This window comes from Bombina bombina, chromosome 11 (assembly GCF_027579735.1).
Source record: "Bombina bombina isolate aBomBom1 chromosome 11, aBomBom1.pri, whole genome shotgun sequence".
Taxonomy (NCBI): domain Eukaryota; kingdom Metazoa; phylum Chordata; class Amphibia; order Anura; family Bombinatoridae; genus Bombina; species Bombina bombina.
The window spans coordinates 64948510-64972553 of NC_069509.1; the positions used below are offsets into that span (position 1 = coordinate 64948510).

Here is a 24044-nt window from a genome sequence, read left to right on the forward strand (position 1 = left end):
TGCAGTGGGGGATTTTGGTTGACAGGTAGATAGACATTGCGCATGTGTTAGGTGTTAGTTGATTTTTGCAGGCATTTTAAGGAGTTACGGTGCTCCCATACTCAGCGCAAGGCTTGCTACGGCTGCCTTTTATGGCGAGGTAAAAATGGAGTAAGATTTCTCCATTTTCGCCATGTAAGTCCTTGTTCTGGATATTGGATACCGATTTGCGACGCGGTTCTATGTTAGCCTATGGGAGTAATAATTGTGGGCGACGGGTGAAATATACGCGGGTAACTTGTATGCTACGCCGTATATATGTAATACCAAAATCGCGTAAAATCTGGCGGCGGGGGATTTTGCGGGCGACGCTGCATATGTAATGGAGTCCTAGATTTTTCTTTGCATACATGTTTTGTAGATGATCATTTTATATAGCCCATCTGGGAGTGTTTTGGTAACAATGTATAGTTTTGCTTATTTTTTAAGAACATTGTGCTGATTTTTAGACTCCTAACCAAGCCCCAAAGTGTCAGATGTAGACACGTGTTTACAGACTACTGCAGGCTCCTGTTTGTCTAATCTGTCTTTTCATATGCAGTGAAGAGAGGGGGGTCTGCTCCCAGCCCCTTTCACTTGTTGTCCCAGCCTAACCTTGTTGTAGATCTTTTACTATTTAGCACTTAAATGCTAAAGTTTACTATGTATATATTTAAAAAAGAATACTTCAATATGCCTTTAAAGGGACATAAAAGTCCAAATGAAACTTTCATTATTCAGATCATGCAATTTTAAGAATTTTTTTCCAGTTTCCTTTTATTAGCAAACTTACTCTTTTTGTATCTTTCTTTGCTGAAAAGCATACCTAGGTAGTATAAGGAGCAACAACATACTACTGGGAACTAGCTGGTGATTGGTGGCTACATAAATATGCCTCTTGTCTTTGGTTCACCAGTTGTGTTCTGGTTGGTCCCAGTATTGCATTGCTGCTCTGGAGTCGACTTTAAAGGGGCAGTAAACCTACAAAATAATGTAACTTATTAAACTGAATGTAGCTCGCTCCCGCTCTGGTCTGAAGGTTTACTGCCCCTTTAACAATGTGTTAAAACCCCTTTATAAAATAAAATTACATTAGAGCATTTTCCTTTTACACATGTATGTCCTTTTAAAGGGATAAAACCCAAATTTTTTTCTTTCATGATTCAGATAAAGCGAGAAGTTTAGCAACTTTCCAGTTTACTTCTATTATGAAATTTGCTTCATTCTCTTGATACCCTTTGTTAAAGGTGCAGGAATGCACTACTGGGAGCTAGCTGAACATATCAGGTGAGCCAATCACAAAAGGGATTTAAGTTCAGCTTCAAATCAGCAGCTAGCTCCCAGTGGTACACTGCTCCACCTGAGCCTACCTAGGTATGCTTTTAAGCAAAGGACACCAGGAGAACAAAACAAATTAGATAATAGACTGGACAAATACAAAATAGACTGGATTTTAGTTTGTCATTAATTGGTGCATTACTATACTAAAAGTACAATATTTTGTTGCTTGTTTGGACTACTAAAAAATTACCCAGTTCCCAAAAAATGTGAAAATGTACATTACTGTCTAAGACGTTTTATTACATTTTATCTAGTTATTTCTTGTCTTTATCTATTGCTATCTGTCTAACACAATGCTGTAAAACCCTGTTTATTGTCTTATGCTCTCTGTGATTTTTTGTTGAGTGGCACCAGTTATTATCCCAGATGTCTAGAGAAAGCTGGGCAGGCTCTGGGGCGTAATAGGCCCTCGCCCATCCCGTTCCAGGCACTGAAACACTCCGTGGTAGAAGGGCGGTCAGAAGTAGCTGGTTTGTGTCAGGATGTCGAGTGGATCTGGATGTGAGGTGTGAAATAATTTGGCAGAGAGCGAGCTGTTTAACAGTGAAGCATTGTTACAGCCACGTGTTCCTGGAGGCCATCAAAACCAGTGACTGTGTGTTGTTTGCCTACAGGGAGGCCTGAGTGTTATGCAATAGTTTTGTTCCCTTCACTGACTATCAGTAATGGTGATAAGGATGTGGGGGACGCAAAGAGCTGACTGCAAATGGGTTTTACTCCTGTTTTCTATTGAGTTAGGTTATGGCTGCTGTAACAGGATTGTGTACACTGGAATCAGGCTCTGATCTAATTAACTTGGGAGGTGGGAAATGTATTGGTGGTGTAGCTATTGGTTCATTTGCTTCTGTCAGAGCACTGGCCCCCAGATGTGAGGGTCAGGGGACCTGCATACATTTTTATCTGCTTTTTACTAACATTGACTTGCATGTAAATCCGCTGCAAGTATACTGTGACTTACTAGAATGCTGATTTAACCCCTTGGCTGCCAAAGAGGGCGACAAAACATTGGTGGTCAATTAAACAGAGTAAAAATAAAATCAGTGAAAGGGTTAACTGCAGTAATCGTATTTGTTTTTTCTAGAGTTCTTTTTTTTTTTTTTTTAATAACAATAACATAACTGCTGGGGTTTTTTTTGTTTGTTTTTTAGATCTGAAATCTCACGCTTCTAATTCAATATATCAGCAAATCACAGCCAAGGGCAGATTGAGAACTCATAGCGCCCCAGGGCTAAAGGAGGTCAAGACACCTGCCTTCTTCACCCAACCTTATCCTGCCCCCAGAGTAAACACCACCCACATCAGATTAGACCTCTGGCTCTGCAGCCCCTCTGTCAGCAATGTACCTACCTCAGATCATGCCTCTGGCTCTGCAGCCCCTTTGTCAGCAATGTACCTACCTCAGATCATGCCTCTGGCCCTGCTGCCCCTCTGTCACCAATGTACCTACCTCAGATCATGCCTCTGGCCCTGCTGCCCCTCTGTCAGCAATGTACCTACCTCAGATCATGCCTCTGGCCCTGCTGCCCCTCTGTCAGCAATGTACCTACCTCAGATCATGCATCTGGCCCTGCTGCCCCTCTGTCAGCAATGTACCTACCTCAGATCATGCATCTGGCCCTGCTGCCCCTCTGTCAGCAATGTACCTACCTCAGATCATGCCTCTGGCCCTGCTGCCCCTCTGTCAGCAATGTACCTACCTCAGATCATGCCTCTGGCCCTGCTGCCCCTCTGTCACCAATGTACCTACCTCAGATCATGCCTCTGGCCCTGCTGCCCCTCTGTCAGCAATGTACCTACCTCAGATCATGCCTCTGGCCCTGCTGCCCCTCTGTCAGCAATGTACCTACCTCAGATCATGCATCTGGCCCTGCTGCCCCTCTGTCACCAATGTACCTACCTCAGATCATGCCTCTGGCCCTGCTGCCCCTCTGTCACCAATGTACCTACCTCAGATCATGCCTCTGGCCCTGCTGCCCCTCTGTCAGCAATGTACCTACCTCAGATCATGCCTCTGGCCCTGCTGCCCCTCTGTCACCAATGTACCTACCTCAGATCATGCCTCTGGCCCTGCTGCCCCTCTGTCACCAATGTACCTACCTCAGATCATGCCTCTGGCCCTGCTGCCCCTCTGTCAGCAATGTACCTACCTCAGATCATGCCTCTGGCCCTGCTGCCCCTCTGTCACCAATGTACCTACCTCAGATCATGCCTCTGGCCCTGCTGCCCCTATGCCAGCCATATGCCTACATCAGATCAGCCCTGTGACATTGCAGCCCCTCTATTAGCCATATGCCCACATCAGACCTCCAACCTTGCAGCTACTCTGTCAGCCATATGCCCACATCAGATTGCAGATCACATCCCTGAAGCACACAAATATCAATACAGGTGGCCCTCATTTTACAATGGTTCAATTTACACCGTTTCAGAATAACAACCTTTTTTCCAGTCACGTGACTGCTATTGAAAAGCATTGAGAAGCAGTGCATTTATTAAAATAGCCAGTAGGTGGAGCTGTCCGCTTGTGTTGCAGCAAAGCCAAGCAAGCTGAAATTAATCAGTTTAACCAGACCTGAGCTATCGAGCAGATTTCAAAGGAACAAGATCTTCCTGTATCTAAATCAGTCCCGATTGGAATGCATAGAAAGAACTGTTTGCATAAAAATGCAAGTGAAGTCTGTTGTGTGATTATTTTATTAGGTTTATAATGCTGTTTAGCAAATGTTTTTGTTCATTTAACTTAGTTTAATTATATATTCTGTGTTGTGTAATTATTTTATTAAGTTTATAATGCTGTTTAGCATTTTAAGTCTTCATTTCAAAGCTTTAAAAATAATGTATTAGGTGTTACTGATGACAATTTTGAGACGGGCCTGGAACCTAACTCCCTCACTTCCCATTGACTTACATTATAAACTGGGTTTCAATTTACAACGGTTTCGATTTACAATCATTCCTTCTGGAACCCAACCCCGGCGTAAACTGAGGGCTACCTGTACTATTAACCCCAACCCTTACGTTTGCCTAACACACACACATCAGTAAAACTAACCCCTTAATCCCTGTATGCCTCTTATTTCTTTGTAGGTTTAATCACAGGTGTAAGTGCAACAGGAAGTCACAGCTTTCAAGTGGAACATCCAGCCATGTATATGGCAGCTGGCTGGTGTAAATGGATGTTGCAGTTCCTATACTTTTGTTATATACCTGCATTGTAGCACTGTAGGCTTTTTAACTGCCAGGAACACACAGAGATCAGTAAACTGTCCCCTCAGTCCCTTGTGGCTGACACCATGACATGGGATCTGTAATATCATACACAGGAGACATCTCTACTCTCCCCCCTGTGCTCATGCCCTGTCAGCAAGCACAGCTGAGGACTGTGATTGGTTGATCTGTCGGCATACATGGAAACATACATTTGATAAAAACCATAGGCCCAACAAGTCTGCCCATATTTCTTATAAAGTATAAGCTTAAAGGGACATGAAAAGCAAAATGTTTATTTTATTTTTACTAGTTTAAAATAGTTTCCCATTTACTTCTATTATAAAATTTGCTTTGTTGTCATGTTATTCTTTGTTGAAGAGATATCTACATAGGTAGTGTGCACATGCCTGGAGCACTACATGACAGGAAAACTGCTGCCATATAGTACCGCAGACATGTGCACGCTACTGAGCTTACCTTCCTGCTTTTCAACAAAGGATAACAAGAAAATGAAGACAAATTGATAATATAAGTAAATTGGAAAACTGCTTAAAATGGTGTGTTCTAGCTGAATCACAAAAGAAAATATTTGGGGTTTATGTCCCTTTAATTAGCTTGTTTATCCCAGACATTCTCAAAGTCACCCACCGTGTTTGTCTTTAATACCTCTAATAAAAATGTATGCCATGAATCAACTACCCATTCTGTGAAAAAGTGCAAATTACTAACAATGCAAAATGGCACTATTACATTCATCACAATACCAAACTGTGAGCAACTGTACTAGGCACTCCACTTAGGGTTGCCACCTCAGCCATGTTATGAGTTACACATGCTGCAGGGTAGGCAGGGAGGAACATGTATTGTGTTACTGGATATCACATGAATAGGTCTGCTGGACAGCACTAGTCATGATCCTCCCTGCACAACCCTGCTACATGTGTAACTCATAACTGTCCAGGAAAACATGGCTGAGGTGGCATCCCTACCTCAACTATGGCTCCTAGGTCCATGACCAAATGCCAAACTCACTAGACCTGGCTGTTGACAGCACAGTTTCACAGTGGTACAATGAAACATCTCTGGAGTATCTTCTTTTGTATCAATAAGCTCCCATCGCCTGATTCTGACATCTGTGTTTGTAAATACAACCTGATTAGAAGGGATACTAAACCCAAATTTATTCTTTCACGATTACGATAGAGCATGCAAATTTAAGTAACTCTAATTTACTCCTATTATCAATTTTTCTTCGTTCTCTTGGTATCTTTATTTGAAACAGCAGTAATGTAAGGTTTGGAGCCGGACCATTTTTGGTTCAGAACCTGGGTAGCACATGCTAATTGGTTTGTTACATTTAGCCACCAATCAGCAAGCGCTACCCAGGTGCTGAACAAAAAATGGGCCTTCTCTTAAGCATACAGTCCTGCTTTTTCAAATCAAGATAGCATGAGAACAGGCTCTGTCTTGGGCCCCTTGCTTTTCTCTTTCTATACATCCTCCCTTGGAAAACTTATTGCCTCCTTTGGATTCCAGTACCACTTATATGCTGATGATACCCAAATCTTTCTTTCCTCTCCTGATATCTCTCCCTCTTTACTCAACCAGATTTCCAACGGCCTCTCTGCAATTTACTCTTGGATGTCTTCACACTACCTCCAACTCAATCTGCCCAAAACTGAGCTGCTTCTTATCCCCCCTCTTCGAGACATCCAACACCTGACATTTATCTGACGGTTGGAGACTCTATTCTCAACACCTAACCCCAGGTCCACTGCCTTGGGGTCACACTAGACTCAGAGCTCCCATTCAACCCACATATACAAGCGCTTACCAAATCCTGCCGTTCACACCTACGCAACATTTCCAGAATTCGTCCCTTCCTTACTCAAAAAACTACAAAAATACTTATTCATTCCCTCATTTTGTCACGCATTGATTATTGCAATCTACTCCTAAATGGCCTTCCAAAACACCGCCTCTCCTCCCTCCAATCTATTATGAATGCTTCTGCTAGACTCATCCACCTAAGTCGCCGATCTACATCAGCTGCTCTGCTCTGCCAGTCTCTACACTGGCTCCCCATACACTCCAGAATACAATTTAAAGTATTAACCCTAACTTACAAAGCACTCAACAGTCTAACTCCCAACGTGAAATATTCCCCATTCTGTCCTCTTCGATCAACCTCTGACCTACGCCTCTCCACTCCTGTTATCTCTACGTCCCACTCCCGCCTCCAAGACTTCGCACGTGCTGCTCCTGTCCTCTGGAACTCTCTACCCCGCTCCATTAGACTGTCTCCAACCTTGTATAGCTTCAGACGATCCTTGAAAACTCACCTATTCAGAGAGGCTTACCATCTCTCCTCTATCCCTTATCCGAACCAAACTAATACATGAACTGCCTGACTCACTGCTGCAACTACAACCGATGTAACAAGCTACCCCAACCTTATGTCTCTGCACCCTAAACCTGTAGACTGTAAGCTCTCCGGAGCAGGGCCCTCTTCCTCCTGTGCTAGATTTGTTTTGTTTTGTTATGTTTTGTATTGTATCACAAATCTTTGTCATTGTATACCCCTATCACTGTACCCAGCGCTACGGAATTTGGCGGCGCTATAGAAATAAATGATAATAATAATAATAATAATGAGAACGAAGAAAAATTGATAATAGGAGAATATTAGAAAGTTGCTTAAAATTGCATGTTCTATCTGAACCGTGAAAGAAAAAAATTGGGTTTAGTGTCCCTTCAACAAAACAACCTATTTATGTTGGAAAAAAGAGCTCAAGAATAATATAATTATAGTAATGTGGAAATCATTAAAGGGACAGTCTACACTTTAGTCATCTTAAAGTCTGAACTTAGATTAAAGCTGCAAATATTAACTATTTGTGTTTAGCCCCGGGAAATGACCTCACTGAACAAATCTGGTGAATCAATGACAAGAGGCATATGTGTAGCCACCAATCACCAGCTAGCTCACGGTGGTGCATCACTGCTCCTGAGCATACCCAGGTATGCTTTCCAACAAAGGATACCAAAAGAATGAAGTAATTTTGATAATATAACTAAATTGAAGAGTCTTTTAAAATGGAAGAAAACACATTGTTTTTCTAATCCATTTGTTTGTGTCACTTTAAACTGGGACACTTATGAAAAAAATAAATGAATATTTTGGTGCAGCACTGGTTTCACAGCAGACACCCGGTCTGTATTGTACATTGCAGTTCTATTTTACATAGTGGGACGTCCTTACTGTTCTATAAGATGTAAACATTGTATGTTATGGGTTCTCTTATGCAACTTTATGTCCATAAAGAGCAACACAATCTGGCAAACAACAGGTTAACACTTCAATCCACTGCTCAAGCAGCAAAAGAGTTAAACCTATTACAGGGGTCTCTGCCACAGAAAGGGTGAACCTGCACATCAGAATAAATATTTGACTTGCACACACCCTGCTGTATTGGATTTCATATCATAGCCCTGATTCTAATGTGCTTTTCCTTGCAAATATAGCTGGGTGCTGGCTTCCTGCTGCCCTGTAGGATTCTGCGTGTTTTTATTGGAGTGATCTCTGCTCCGCTCCACAGTAACAAAAAAATGACTTCCACACCAGAGGGGGCCTAGATTGTTTTGAATTACAGAGGTAGACGTTTTGAGATATGTAACTCCTTCAGTCTCTACTGAAAAGCAATTTGACTGATGTGAAGAACGGATTTCCGTCCTTCGTTTGTTATTCTTTGCTGAAAGGTTTATCTAGGAAAGCTCGGGAGCAGCACAGAACCTAGGTTCTAGCTGCTGATTGGTGGCTGTATGTATATAATGATTGTAATTGGCTCACCCATGAGTTCAGTTAGAAACCGATAGTGGATTGCTGCTCCTTCAACAAATGATACCAAGAGAATGAAGCAAATTTGATAATAGAAGTAAACTGGAAAGTTGTTTAAAATTGTATGTTCTACCTAAATCATGAAAGAAAAATCTTTTGGTTTCATGTCCCTTTAATGAAATTTTTAATAAAATCAACCCCCTCAAAGTTCTCCCAACTCCGTAGTTTTCTTTTTTATGTTTTATTCAAATATATAAAGCGCTAACCAGAAACTGTTAAGGCCATTATAGTAAAAAAGTGACTGCTCTAAGCTGTTTGAGCATTTTATTTTAAGACTATCGACCCTACACTACAGTGTGTTTAACCCCTGCAAAGAGGTTAAACACACAGTAGAAATATTCCTTAGGATTCGCAGAGCACAGCTGGTTCCAAGTGGAAAATGCTGCATATCCAATCAGCAGCACTCCCTGCACGACTGCTAATTGGATCTTGCAGAGCACTGCTGGTCCCGAGGGGTATTTCTACTGCGAGTTTAACCTCTTTACGGGGGTTAAATAGACAGTACTGCAGGGTCGATATTCACATGACATGCACTAACGGATTAGAGCCTGTCATTTTTTTTTACTAAAATGGCCCTTAAATATCCAACATTAATAAGTGAAAAGGAATGAGCCTACCAATGGTTTTAAAACATTCTTTTGCGTTGTTGGAACAATGTATGGAATAGTCAGCTTTAAGAATATTTAAATAAGAGTTCTACTCTTGTCCATAATCATAAACTGTAACGCTCACTTCTGCGCCTACTGTCTCAACAGGATGGGTGTTACAGCTTTAGATTCGCTCCAACACTCGAAGAGAGAAAAAAAAAATGGCTACTGAGCTAGTAAATTAGAAAGTTGTTTAAAATTGTCTGTTCTATCTGAAACATGAAAGAAACAGTTTGAAAAGCATACTTAAATAGACTTAAAGGATTACTTTCTGTTATAATTTTTAAGCTAAACAACTAACATATTAAAGTTAATAAACATTAATTAAAACCTACTGACCTATATTTTCTCCAAAACGAAGTTTCATAACGTTCTAAAAGTTATATATTTTATTCGCTGATGATGTCACGTTATCCTGCCCACTATTTTCAACACTGCATGTTCAAAATACTTAAACCAATAACTTTGTGTTTAAAGCGCCATTTTGAAACCTAGGTATTGTAAACGGATTGGTACAGAGCAAAGGATACCCACAGAGTGGGTTTGGAAAACAATTAAATTTGCAGACAAGATTTCTGATTTACGGTAGAGATATGTTAATGAAATGCTATTGATAAAAAGCGTATTTGGGGTAGTTAGTTAGTAACAGGCATAGAAAATATTTACTTACAGTGGCCCTTTAAGAGCGTGCATGTGTCTTAGGCACTATATAGTGTTATACATTGTTGCAAATATTGCTGCCCTTGATGCTTAAAATGAAGGTAAAGTTACCTTCATGTCTATCTATTATATTATTAATTTTTCCAAATAAATATGACTTTCATTCATGAATTTTTATAAATTTGCTTGTAAAGAAAATGATTACCGTTTTTAATCTATTTCTGAAGGTCCTGAAAATCAACCAGTTTTTTTCACGTTTTTCTGTGATCCAATTGAAAATCTGGCCGCTAGGCGGTCGTCAATTCACGTCATCCAACTCCTTTCTCATATGCGCATGCGGTAGTTATTTTTTCGGAAGCTAGATATCCATGCTCGCTCCCGTTTCGCTTGTGTTCACCCTCTAGTGGCAAACAGTGGTACTGCCACTATGCACCAGCAGTTACTACTGGATCAGTGACTTTCATATTTTTCCATCTTTAGAAGTATTTATGGGGGGGGGAAATCAGCAAAAGAAATAATGGAAACATTTCAAAAAGTGAAAAAATATGCTACTTTTTAATCTTGGAAGCAATCAGGCTGAATAAAATAAAATACTTATTAAAAACATTTGGCAAATTTAACCCTGAATTACTCAGAATCCCACATAACTATGGTCTGTCAACACTGGCAGGAAATATCAATCAGTGTAGGGCACATATTCTTTATAAGTGGTGGGTTTAGTTACCAAACAAAACTATGGATTCTAAATTAAAGGTACATGAAACTTTTTTCCTTATTCAGATAGAGCATACATTTTAACCAAGTTTCCAATTTATTTCTATTATCAGTTTTGCTTCATTTTCTCGGTATACTTTGATAAAGGAGCAGCAATGAACTACTGGGAGCTAGCTGAACAAATTGGTAAGCCAATGACAAGAGGTTTATACGTGCATCTGTAGATCCGGCTTGTGAGCCTACCTAGATATGCTTTTTAACAGAAGATACCAAGAGAAGTAAGCAAATTAGATAATATAAGTAAATTGGAAATGTGTTTAAAATTGTATGCTCTGTCTGAATCCCTTTAAGTAATTTTGTTTTCCTTTAAGAATCCTTCAGTCTAATAAATATAACTGTGTGTCTGGAACTTTAATACTGGTCAGATCATCACATCTATAGTACAATGTCTTGTGGGTTTAATTGCCTGAATACAGTACATTTTTTTCAGCGTGTTTCATATGAATGTCTGCATTAAAGGGGCAGGACTATGTAAAAGGCACTTTTTAGCTACAGCATTTTATTATTGCACTAATGAGTGCCTAGTGCCTGTAACTATCGGGTTGGTTTAGGGTTGCCACCTGTCCCGGAATGACTCTGACAGTTTGGGTTTCCATTTGTGTGTCTGGGTTTGAAGCCAAGTCAGACACGTCACATGCAAATGTCCGGATTTGGTGGGAAACAGCCACAGTCAAAAAAGGTGACGTGCATTTGCAGCATACTGCACTTGTCTACAGTTATTATTTCTCTTGTGTGTGTCTTTGTGTTGACGTGTGTCTGTGTTTGTAAGTGTCTTTGTGTGTAAGACTGTGTTTTTCTGTGTATGTGAGTCTGTGTGTGAAAGAGTGAGTATTTGAGAGTGTGTGTGCTAGTGTGTGAAAGAGTATGTGTGTGAGTGTGTTAGAGTGTGTGTGAGAATGTTAGTGTCTGTGTGTGTTAGTGTGTGAGAGTGTGTATGTGTGAGCGTTGGTGTCTTTGTGTGTGTGTGTGTGTGAGAGAGTATGTGTGAGAGTGTGAGCGTGTGTGAAATAGAGTGTGTGAGAGTGGGTGTGTGAGTGAGTGTGTGTGAGAGTGTTAGCGTGTGTGAAATAGAGGGTGTGTGTTAGTGTGTGTGTGAGAGTGTGTATGTGTGAGCGTTGGTGTCTTTATGTGTGTGTGAGAGAGTATGTGTGAGAGTGTAAGCGTGTGTGAAATAGAGTGTGTGTGTGTTAGTGTGTGTGTGTGAGAGTGTGTATGTGTGAGCGTTGGTGTCTTTGTGTGTGTGTGAGAGAGTGTTAGTGAGTCAGAGAGTGTGAATATCTATGTGTGAGTTTGTGTTTATGTGCTATTGTACATAGTGTGCTGTGCACAGTGCAAGAGTGATCGGGTTTGGCCTGAACTAAAGGTGGCAACCCTTGGTTGGTTCCAGTCTTTATGATCACGTTTATAAGGTTTATTCTTCTTGATATATCTTTTTTGTGATTGGCGCAATTACAATGCAAACAATTGCATAATTTCTGTATAGTAAAAAAAGCATATTGGATGTCAGCTGAAATCAGGAAAGCCACCCATAGGACGCAGCAAATAATAAATGATACTGAATGCATCAATATCATCAATATGTACATGTAGAAACATGAATAAAACATATCTACAAGATGCTGACAGTAATGAAATAAATACAGCTATCAGTACCATGTATACCTATCAGTAATAGAATTAAAACGTATTTTAATACAAAATAAATGCCATTTTATCCAACTAAATAAACAACACACACATGGACTCAATTATAACTATTAACCCACTTAAAAAAAGGGAATCACTCACTGATAGCGACCATGTTTGCCTCTTAGTTATGTTGTCATTGTTTCCGATTGGCTATGGAGTTGATAGAGCTGGGATTTAACGTAAAAAGCTCAAACCTGCCATTTTAGACTTGTGTGGTTGTTTTATTTGGTGCATCGGCTTTGGCACTTGTTGATCAAAACAATCCACTATAACATTTGCAAAAATGAAAACTTCAAAACAGTTAAAGGGACAGTCAACACCAGAATTTGTGTTGTTTTAAAAAATAGATAATCCCTTAATTACCAATTTCCCAGTTTTGCATAACCAACACAGTTATATTAATACACATTTTACCTCTGTAATTACCTTGTATCTAAGCCTCAGCAGACTACCCCCTTATTTCAGTTCTTTTGACAGACTTGCAGTTTAGCCAATCAGAGCTGTCTCTATGGTAAATACACGTGCATGACCTCAATGTTATCTATATGAAACACGTGAACTAATGCCCTCTAGTTGTGAAAAACTATCAAAATGCATTTAGATTAGAGGTGGCCTTCAAGGTCTAAGAAATTAGCATATGAACCTCCTAGGTTTAGCTTTCACCTAAGAATACCAAGAGAACAAAGCAAAATTGGTGATAAAAGTAAATTGGAAAGTTGTTTAAAATGACATGTCGTATCTGAATCATGAAAATTTTTTTTGGACTTCACTGTCCCTTTAAAGAAAATGTAAAAAATGAGGCAACCGCATCATCTTTAAAGGGACAGTCTACGCCAGAATTTTTGTTGTTTTAAAAGATAGAAAATCCCTTTATTACCCATTCCCTGGTTTTGGAACAAAATTTCCCATGATGCTCAACCAGCTGATATGCTGGCTGAGCATCATGGGAAATGTAGTTCCAAAACCTCTGGAGGGCCAAGTTTGAGGATGCTTGCTGTAGAAATTCTATATTTAAAACAATGCAGAAATGTTTCCTCCTCAATACACAAATGGTAGGCGCCATTTTGGCAGATATGATTTTTTAAAAGTTATATATATTTTATTTACATTCTAGTTTACTGCCCCTTTATACAAGGACTTTCCAGATGCCAAGAGGCATTTTATCTAAGATTTTTATATCTACATAAAATGTTATACTTTCATTGTTTGAAATGAGATAGGCGAACTTAACACTATTCAATTTACACTTCAGCTGACTTAATTTTGAAATACATACAAACAAGCCTGAATCCAGCATTTAACCAGATCTAATGGTATAAGACTGAGTACCACAGCTTATGGTTCCACCAAGACCATATAGAGTACAGCATTTTTAAAATCCATAAGTACAGCTGACATATGGTAACATTTGTACACCAGATTTGAAGTGGTGCTCTTGGTTGGGGGAAATCCCCCCCAAACATATGTCAACCTTTCAAAAGTACTTTTCTTCATCTACCCATTTTGACAGATCATTAATGTACAATTTTGAATTCACAGAAGTATTTTTATTTGTACATTTACAAATATGATTCTTTAAAAAATGATCTCTTAATTTCTGCTATTTTTATATCATGCATGTCACACACTGTTGATTTAGGGGATGGCAATGTGCAGAAATTGTACCTCCTGTGAGTGTTTCTGTGGGTGTCTGTGTTTATGTCTTTGTGCTTTTGTTGGTTGGGCATCATTCACCAGTGTTTCTCAACCACGGTTCTCAAATACCCCTAACAGACCAGGTTTTCATTATAGCTGAACTAAAGCACAGGTGAAATAAACAGCTGAAGGGTGAGAGCAGGTTAGTAACCATGGTTACTGATCAGCTGATTATTTCACCTGTACTCTAGTTCAGCTTGTGGCCGGACTGTTATGCAACGGACATTTGTCCGACTGACATTTGTGTGACGGATAATATTGCGACAGAGAAATGGCCGTCGGCTAACAGTCCGGCCACGAGATAGATAGGTTAGATAGATAGATACAGTATTACCAAGACAGAGAACCACAAGACATGCGGGGTGGGACCCATGGTTAGGTTCTCAGAGGTGGTTTGCGGCGCACGAGGCTCTGATTAGAACAGAGCACTCTTGAGCGTATCTGCCCTCGGCCGGACTCGGAACATAGTCTCTCGGACATATGACTGACGGACAAATGTGCTTCAGCATTCTGTCCGAGTACCAGTTCAACTACAATGAAAACCTGGCCTGTTGGGGGCAATTGAGGACCACAGTTGATAAACACTATCATTCACGATTTCCAAATACAACCTCTTCTACTTGACGTGACATAATACAGTATCTGCAGCTTTTAAAGTAGCCTCGTCTTGCCCCCGAGTATTTGCATATCTCCTCCCTTTGCGCACATTTACCTCCATTTGCCTTTTCTTTTTTCTCTTCAGCTCACTCCACTAGAACTTTCTATGCTCTATACATGTTACAAATGTGCCTGCTCCTTCCACGCTCACTTTCAGAGTTGAATATATTCCCTGGTGTTTGAATTCTTCAATGAAGCCTATCATTTTAATTAGATGAATTGTATCATTGACTTCAAAATTGGACAAATTATATATATCCTGTGCTACAAATCTGGATGAATTGTAAAATCTACAACCTACGCACAATTCTGAAAACCAAATGTCCAGTTGGCTCATAACGCAGCATGAGATGCAAGCACATTTACAAGAGGAAGCAGACAAACTGATTGTTATATTCTCCTTGTACTTGCTGTGTATTGCAACCAATTCTAATTCTTAAACAGCAATAATTGGGTCACAGAAACTCTAGCTGCCTTTACATCGGGGCATTTAGAGAGAATTCATACACATTTGGACAATACTTGGATCTGGCGGAATAGCTTAAAGGAACACTAAACACAATTTTTTTCTTTTATGATTCAGATAGAGCATGCAATTTTAAGCCACTTTCTAATTTCCTCCTATTATCATTTTTTCTTCATTCTCTTGCTATCTTTATTTGAAAAAGCAGGAATCTAAGCTAAGGAGCAGGCCCATTTTTGCTTCAGCACCTGGGTTCTGCTTGCTAATTGGTGGCTAAATATAGCCCCCAATTAGCAAGCGCTATCCAGGGTGCTAAACCAAAAATAGGTTGACTCCTTAGATTAGATTCCTGCTTTGTTAAATAAAGATAGCAAGAGAAAGAAGAAAAATTGATAATAGGAGGAAATTGCATGCTCTATCTGAATCATAAAAGAAAAACATTGGGTTTATTATCCCTTTAATGCAATTAGAGACAACATATTTTATGGAGTTTACCTTATGGAGTTTATCAGCATGCTCTTCAGTAACACGTGAGGCTGCTAGCTATGGTTGGGTTTAGACTGTAACAGAAGTATAATTTGTTTGTGTGGTGGGGGCACTTAATTCTTGGACTCAGCACGTTGCCTTGAGCTGGCCTTGCACACACACATTTTGTATCACTCATATAAGAGAGCAGCAATAACAATTTGGATAATAACTTTTTTCATCAAAAAAATGTTAACAAGGCAAAAAACAACGAACAGAGTTTCTTAAAGGGACAGTAAGGCTAAATTTTAGTACAGCAACTCTTTAATAGCATTGCAGCACAGCACAGGATTACTACCAACTATTCCAAAACATTACATTTTTAATAACAGGTTTAAGACCCTATCAGTTTGCTACCTGTGTCTCCAGCCCCCACCATATTGTTGGTCAATTGAGCACTGGCAGCACAGCTTTTGAAAATTTGTAAAATAAATAAACGGGTTTAAGTTAAAGGGACATGAAACCCAAAATTTGTCCTTTGTGATTCAGAAAGCGCATATCATTTTAAACAACTTTCCAATTTACTTTCATTACCTAATTTGATTAGTTCTCTTGGTATCCTTTGTTCAAAAGCATACCTGGGTAGGTTGTGAGCTAGCTGCTGATTGGTGGCTGCACATATGAGCCTCTTGTCATTGGCTTACCAATGTGTTCAGCTAGCTCTCAGTAGCGCATTGCTCCTCATTCAACAAAAATTACCAAGAGAATTAAGCAAAATTGATAAAAAAAAAAAAGTAAAATGGAAAGTTATTTAAAAATGTATGCTCTATCTCAATAATGAAAGAAAAATGTTGGGTGTAGCGTCCCTTTAAGTCTGTAGTATGTGATGCAATGCTGTAAAGATGTGGCTAAACGTCCCTTTTAAAATCAGAGGGTGTTTTTTAATAAGGAGAAATTTAAATAACAAAAAGTCGCTTGCTAAAATGCATCTAACTGAAAAACGAAATACCCTTATGTATATTGCAATTCCATAAGCATGTCCCTTTAAAGCGATGACATCTAATCACTTACAAGCAAGTACCACCAGTTCCATGTTATACGATAGCACAGAACTGGATGTATTTCTCTTGCTGGGGGATTCCCTGTACATTTAGTAAATATGGCTTTGGAACATGCTGGCGCGTTCTAAATAAATATGATGCAATTAATACAGGAAAAGACAAGTCATTATGATAAATGTAAGTCCGCAAAACAACTGTTAACCTCTTGTCTGCCACAAAGGCAAAGCGTTACATCCCTTCCAGGCAGCCAAGGGGTTAAAAAGGACATACATGTTTGTGTGCGCATGCACGGCTGCATGCGCCTCTGTAAATACACAGATGTTTGTTTGACTATAAATCACTGATAGAGTTGCTTTATCTATGAGTGATACGACTGTCTAGTGCCAAGACTCCACAGCAGTGGGAGCAGAATGTTAAAAGTGTCACTGCAAAAACATTATTTTAATCCAGGGTTTTACCGATCGTTGCTAGTTGGGAGCCAGGAAGGAATATTTGGTTGCATGTGTTGGCTGCTGTGCAGGTTCTGCTTTTATTTTTCTTCTAAATTTACAAAATAAGGAGCTAAATGCTAATTTTTATTTTGTACATCCCCTAGCTTAGGGGTTCCCAACTCCAATCTTTTGGACCCACTTACAGGCCAGATTGTTAGGCTTATCTTGGATAGGAATGGGTTTAATGACCAGATGAGATTCCATCACATGTGCTGTATGCGAGAGATCCTAAAAAACAGAATTTATGCTTACCTGATAAATTACTTTCTCCAACGGTGTGTCCGGTCCACGGCGTCATCCTTACTTGTGGGATATTCTCTTCCCCAACAGGAAATGGCAAAGAGTCCCAGCAAAGCTGGTCACATGATCCCTCCTAGGCTCCGCCCACCCCAGTCATTCGACCGACGGACAGGAGGAAATATATATAGGAGAAACCATATGATACCGTGGTGACTGTAGTTAGAGAAAATAATTCATCAGACCTGATTAAAAAACCAGGGCGGGCCGTGGACCGGACACACCGTTGGAGAAAGTAATTTATCAGGTAAGCATAAATTCTGTTTTCTCCAACATTGGTGTGTCCGGTCCACGGCGTCATCCTTACTTGTGGGAACCAATACCAAAGCTTTAGGACACGGATGAAGGGAGGGAGCAAATCAGGTCACCTAAATGGAAGGCTTGCAAAACCTTTCTCCCAAAAATAGCCTCCGAAGAAGCAAAAGTATCAAATTTGTAAAATTTGGCAAAAGTGTGCAGTGAAGACCAAGTCGCTGCCTTACATATCTGGTCAACAGAAGCCTCGTTCTTGAAGGCCCATGTGGAAGCCACAGCCCTAGTGGAGTGAGCTGTGATTCTTTCAGGAGGCTGCTGTCCGGCAGTCTCATAAGCCAATCGGATAATGCTTTTAAGCCAAAAGGAAAGAGAGGTAGAAGTCGCTTTTTGACCTCTCCTTTTACCAGAATAAACAACAAACAAGGAAGATGTTTGTCTGAAATCCTTAGTAGCCTCTAAATAGAATTTTAGAGCACGGACTACGTCCAAATTGTGTAACAAACGTTCCTTCTTTGAAACTGGATTCGGACACAAAGAAGGTACAACTATCTCCTGGTTAATATTTTTGTTGGAAACAACTTTCGGAAGAAAACCAGGCTTAGTACGCAAAACCACCTTATCTGCATGGAACACCAGATAGGGCGGAGAACACTGCAGAACAGATAACTCTGAAACTCTTCTAGCAGAAGAAATTGCAACCAAAAACAAAACTTTCCAAGATAATAACTTAATATCTACGGAATGTAAGGGTTCAAACGGAACCCCTTGAAGAACTGAAAGAACTAGATTTAGACTCCAGGGAGGAGTCAAAGGTCTGTAAACAGGCTTGATCCTAACCAGAGCCTGAACAACTGCTTGAACATCTGGCACAGCTGCCAGTCTTTTGTGAAGTAAAACAGATAAAGCAGAGATCTGTCCCTTCAGAGAACTTGCAGATAATCCTTTCTCCAAACCTTCTTGTAGAAAGGATAGAATCTTAGGAATTTTTATCTTGTTCCATGGGAATCCTTTAGATTCACACCAACAGATATATTTTTTCCATATTTTATGGTAAATTTTTCTAGTTATAGGCTTTCTAGCCTGAATCAGAGTATCTATTACAGAATCTGAAAACCCACGCTTTGATAAAATCAAGCGTTCAATCTCCAAGCCGTCAGTTGGAGGGAAACCAGATTCGGATGTTCGAATGAACCCTGAACAAGAAGGTCCTGTCTCAAAGGTAGCTTCCATGGTGGAGCCGATGACATATTCACCAGGTCTGCATACCAAGTCCTGCGTGGCCACGCAGGAGCTATCAAGATCACAGAGGCCCTCTCCTGATTGATCCTGGCTACCAGCCTGGGGATGAGAGGAAACGGTGGGAATACATAAGCTAGGTTGAAGGTCCAAGGTGCTACTAGTGCATCTACTAGGGTCGCCTTGGGATCCCTGGATCTGGACCCGTAGCAAGGAACCTTGAAGTTCTGACGAGACGCCATCAGATCCATGTCTGGAATGCCCCATAATTGAGTTATTTGGGCAAAGATTTCCGGATGGAGTTCCCACTCCCCCGGATGGAATGTCTGACGACTCAGAAAATCCGCTTCCCAATTTTCCACTCCTGGGATGTGGATCGCAGACAAGTGGCAGGAGTGATCCTCCGCCCATTGAATTATCTTGGTCACTTCTTTCATCGCCAGGGAAGTCCTTGTTCCCCCCTGATGATTGATATATGCAACGGTCGTCATGTTGTCTGACTGAAACCTTATGAATTTGGCCTTTGCTAGTTGAGGCCAAGCTCTGAGAGCATTGAATATCGCTCTCAGTTCCAGAATGTTTATCGGGAGAAGAGACTCTTCCCGAGACCATAGACCCTGAGCTTTCAGGGATTCCCAGACCGTGCCCCAGCCCACTAGGCTGGCGTCGGTCGTGACAATGACCCACTCTGGTCTGCGGAAGCTCATTCCCTGTGACAGATTGTCCAGGGTCAGCCACCAACGGAGTGAATCTCTGGTCTTTTGATCTACTTGAATCGTCGGAGACAAGTCTATATAATCCCCATTCCACTGTCTGAGCATGCACAGTTGTAATGGTCTTAGATGAATTCGTGCAAAAGGAACTATGTCCATTGTTGCAACCATCAATCCTATTACTTCCATGCACTGTGCTATGGAAGGACGAGGAACAGAATGAAGTACTTGACAAGAGCTTAGAAGTTTTGATTTTCTGACCTCTGTCAGAAAAATCCTCATTTCTAAGGAATCTATTATTGTTCCCAAGAAGGGAACTCTTGTTGACGGGGACAGAGAACTTTTTTCTTTGTTCACCTTCCATCCGTGAGATCTGAGAAAGGCTAGGACGATGTCCGTATGAGCCTTTGCTTTTGACAGGGACGACGCTTGAATCAGGATGTCGTCCAAGTAAGGTACTACTGCAATGCCCCTTGGTCTTAGAACCGCTAGAAGGGACCCTAGTACCTTTGTAAAATCCTTGGAGCAGTGGCTAATCCAAATGGAAGTGCCACAAACTGGTAATGCTTGTCCAGAAAAGCGAACCTTAGGAACTGATGATGTTCCTTGTGGATAGGAATATGTAGGTACGCATCCTTTAAATCCACGGTAGTCATAAATTGATTTTCCTGGATAGTAGGTAGGATCGTTCGAATAGTTTCCATTTTGAACGATGGTACCCTGAGAAATTTGTTTAGGATCTTTAGATCCAAAATTGGTCTGAATGTTCCCTCTTTTTTGGGAACTATGAACAGATTGGAATAAAATCCCATTCCTTGTTCTCTTATTGGAACTGGATGTATCACTCCCATCTTTAACAGGTCTTCTACACAATGTAAGAATGCCTGTCTCTTTATTTGGTTTGAAGATAATTGAGACCTGTGGAACCTTCCCCTTGGGGGTAGTTCCTTGAATTCCAGGAGATAACCTTGAGAAACTATTTCTAGCGCCCAAGGATCCTGAACATCTCTTGCCCAAGCCTGAGCAAAGAGAGAAAGTCTGCCCCCCACTAGATCCGGTCCCGGATCGGGGGCTATCCCTTCATGCTGTTTTGGTAGCAGTGGTAGGCTTCTTGGCCTGCTTACCCTTGTTCCAGCCTTGCATTGGTTTCCAGGCTGTTTTGGGTTGTGAAGTATTACCCTCTTGCTTAGAGGATACAGAATTAGAGACTGGTCCGTTTCTGCGAAAGGGACGAAAATTAGGCTTATTATTAGCCTTAAAAGACCTATCCTGTGGGAGGGCGTGGCCCTTTCCCCCAGTGATGTCTGAAATAATCTCTTTCAAATCAGGTCCAAATAATGTTTTACCTTTGAAAGGAATGTTAAGCAATTTTGTCTTGGAAGACACATCCGCTGACCAAGACTTTAGCCAAAGCACTCTGCGCGCCACGACAGCAAACCCTGAATTTTTCGCCGCTAATCTAGCTAATTGCAAAGCGGCATCTAAAACAAAAGAGTTAGCCCATTTAAGTGCTTGAACTCTGTCCATAACCTCCTCATACGAAGATTCTTTACTGAGCGATTTTTCTAGCTCCTCGAACCAGAAACACGCTGCCGTAGTGACAGGAACAATGCATGAAATTGGTTGTAGAAGGTAACCTTGCTGTACAAAAATCTTTTTAAGCAAACCCTCTAATTTCTTATCCATAGGATCTTTGAAAGCACAACTATCTTCGATAGGAATAGTAGTGCGTTTGTTTAGAGTAGAAACCGCCCCCTCGACCTTGGGGACTGTCTGCCATAAGTCCTTTCTGGGGTCGACTATAGGAAATAATTTCTTAAATATAGGGGGGGGGAACAAAAGGTATGCCGGGCCTTTCCCACTCTTTATTTACTATGTCCGCCACCCGCTTGGGTATAGGAAAAGCGTCGGGGGGCACCGGAACCTCTAGGAACTTGTCCATCTTACATAATTTCTCTGGAATGACCAAATTGTCACAATCATCCAGAGTAGATAACACCTCCTTAAGCAGTGCGCGGAGATGTTCTAATTTAAATTTAAATGTTACAACATCAGGTTCAGCTTGATGAGAAATTTTTCCTGAATCTGAAATTTCTCCATCAGACAAAACCTCCCTCATGGCCCCTTGAGATTGGTGTGAGGGTATGTCAGAACAGTTATCATCAGCGTCCTCTTGCTCTTCAGTGTTTAAAACAGAGCAATCGCGTTTTCTCTGATAAGTAGGCATTTTGGATAAAAGATTTGCTATGGAGTTATCCATTACAGCCGTTAATTGTTGCATGGTAATAAGTATTGGCGCACTAGATGTACTAGGGGCCTCCCGTGTGGGCATAACTGGTGTAGACACAGTAGGGGATGATGTAGTATCATGTTTACTCCCCTCATTTGAGGAATCATCTTGGGCAATATCATTATCTGTTGCATTACTGTCCTTACTTTGTTTGGACACTATGGCACAATTATCACATAAATTTAAATGGGGAGACACATTGGCTTTCATACATATAGAACATAGCTTATCTGATGGTACAGACATGTTAAACAGGCTTAAACTTGTCAACAAAGCACAAAAAACGTTTTAAAATAAAACTGTTACTGTCACTTTAAATTTCAAACTGAAAACACTTTATTACTGAATATGTGAAAAAGTATGAAGGAATTGTTCAAAATTCACCAAAATTTCACAGTGTCTTAAAGCATTAAAAGTATTGCACACCAAATTTCAGAGCTTTAACCCTTAAATTAACGGAACCGGAGCCGTTTTTACATTTAACCCCTATACAGTCCCAGAATGAGGCTCTGTCTATAACTAGAAAGGCCCCCATCTGAAAAAGGTGTCCAACACAGTGCCTGCCGTTTTTCTAAACGTTCCCCAAGATTATAATACCAATAATTAGTTAGAATCTGCATAATATGCCTAGTAAAGCAATTGTTTTAGCCCAGAAAAATGTCTACCAGTTTTTAAGTCCTTTTTGAAGCCCTTTATTCTTTTATGTTTAACTAAGAAAATGGCTTACCGGTCCCCATGAGGGGAAATGACAGCCTTCCAGCATTACATGGTCTTGTTAGAAATATGGCTAGTCATACCTTAAGCAGAAAAGACTGCTAACTGTTTCCCCCAACTGAAGTTACTTCATCTCAACAGTCCTGTGTGGAAACAGCAATCGATTTTAGTTACTGTCTGCTAAAATCATCTTCCTCTTACAAACAGAAATCTTCATCCTTTTCTGTTTCAGAGTAAATAGTACATACCAGCACTATTTTAAAATAACAAACACTTGATAGAAGAATAAAACTACATTTAAACACCAAAAAACTCTTAACCATCTCCGTGGAGATGTTGCCTGTGCAACGGCAAAGAGAATGACTGGGGTGGGCGGAGCCTAGGAGGGATCATGTGACCAGCTTTGCTGGGACTCTTTGCCATTTCCTGTTGGGGAAGAGAATATCCCACAAGTAAGGATGACGCCGTGGACCGGACACACCAATGTTGGAGAAATCTGACTTATTACTGGAGTTGGGAAACTCTGCTCTACTTTGTAAAACCACAGATAATGCTTGCGGTAAATTTATATTTACAGCGTAAAGGCTTAAGCCAATCCTTTTTATGGTAATAAGAATACCTGTTCTTCATATAACCAGGGACAGCTCTGGCGCTCAGCCATTAAATAACAATGGTGGTACTGGAGGTATAAGAATTCTCAATAGTCCATAATTTTGCACACAAAAATAAATTGGGAGATATCTCAAACTCTCTCTCCCATCATGCTCACATTAATATAATTAATTTTCATAAACCACCTAAAACCTATCCAAAAATTCCTGGCCACGCCCCCAGACTAATCCCTCCCAGAACATATCATGACCACTCCCAAGACATTTCCTAACATTGCCCCCAGCTTTACAGTCTTGATAATAATCAGAAAAAGGTGTGAATATGGGTCATTATCATTCAACTACACATTTCTGCCTTTCCTTCCCTCCCTGTCCTCGTTCTCTACTATTTTAGCTGCCTACAGTCACCTACCATGCCACTCCATTTAAGGGATATGGAACGCAAAAGTTTTCATAGAATATACAATTCTAAACAACTTTCCAGTATACTTCTATTATCAAATTTTCTTTACTCGCTTGAAGTAGCAATGCATTACTGGGAACTAGTTAACACATTAGGTGAGCCAATAAGATGAAGTAAATATGTGCAACCACCAACCAGCAGATCCTGAGCCTACCTAAGTATCCTATTCAACAAATTATATCAAGGGAACAAAGCAAATTAGATAATAGAAGTAAATTGGAAAACAAATTAAAATCACATGCTCTATCTGAATCTTGAAAAAAAAATTGGCTTACATTAGATTTTTTTGTTGCATAATTGTTTAGGAGATGATCCATTTATATAGCCCAAACAGATTTTTTTTTTTTTTTTTAAAATGGATAGCTTTGCTTATTTTTAAATAATATTTCTCTGATT

General features: G+C 40.3%; 1 protein-coding gene across 1 annotated transcript in view; it reads right to left on the reverse strand.

The window, feature by feature from the left end:
• Positions 1-24044, reverse strand: part of LMF1 (lipase maturation factor 1) — a gene marked incomplete in the record, with an annotated part of 853471 nt that overhangs the window by 47483 nt on the left and 781944 nt on the right.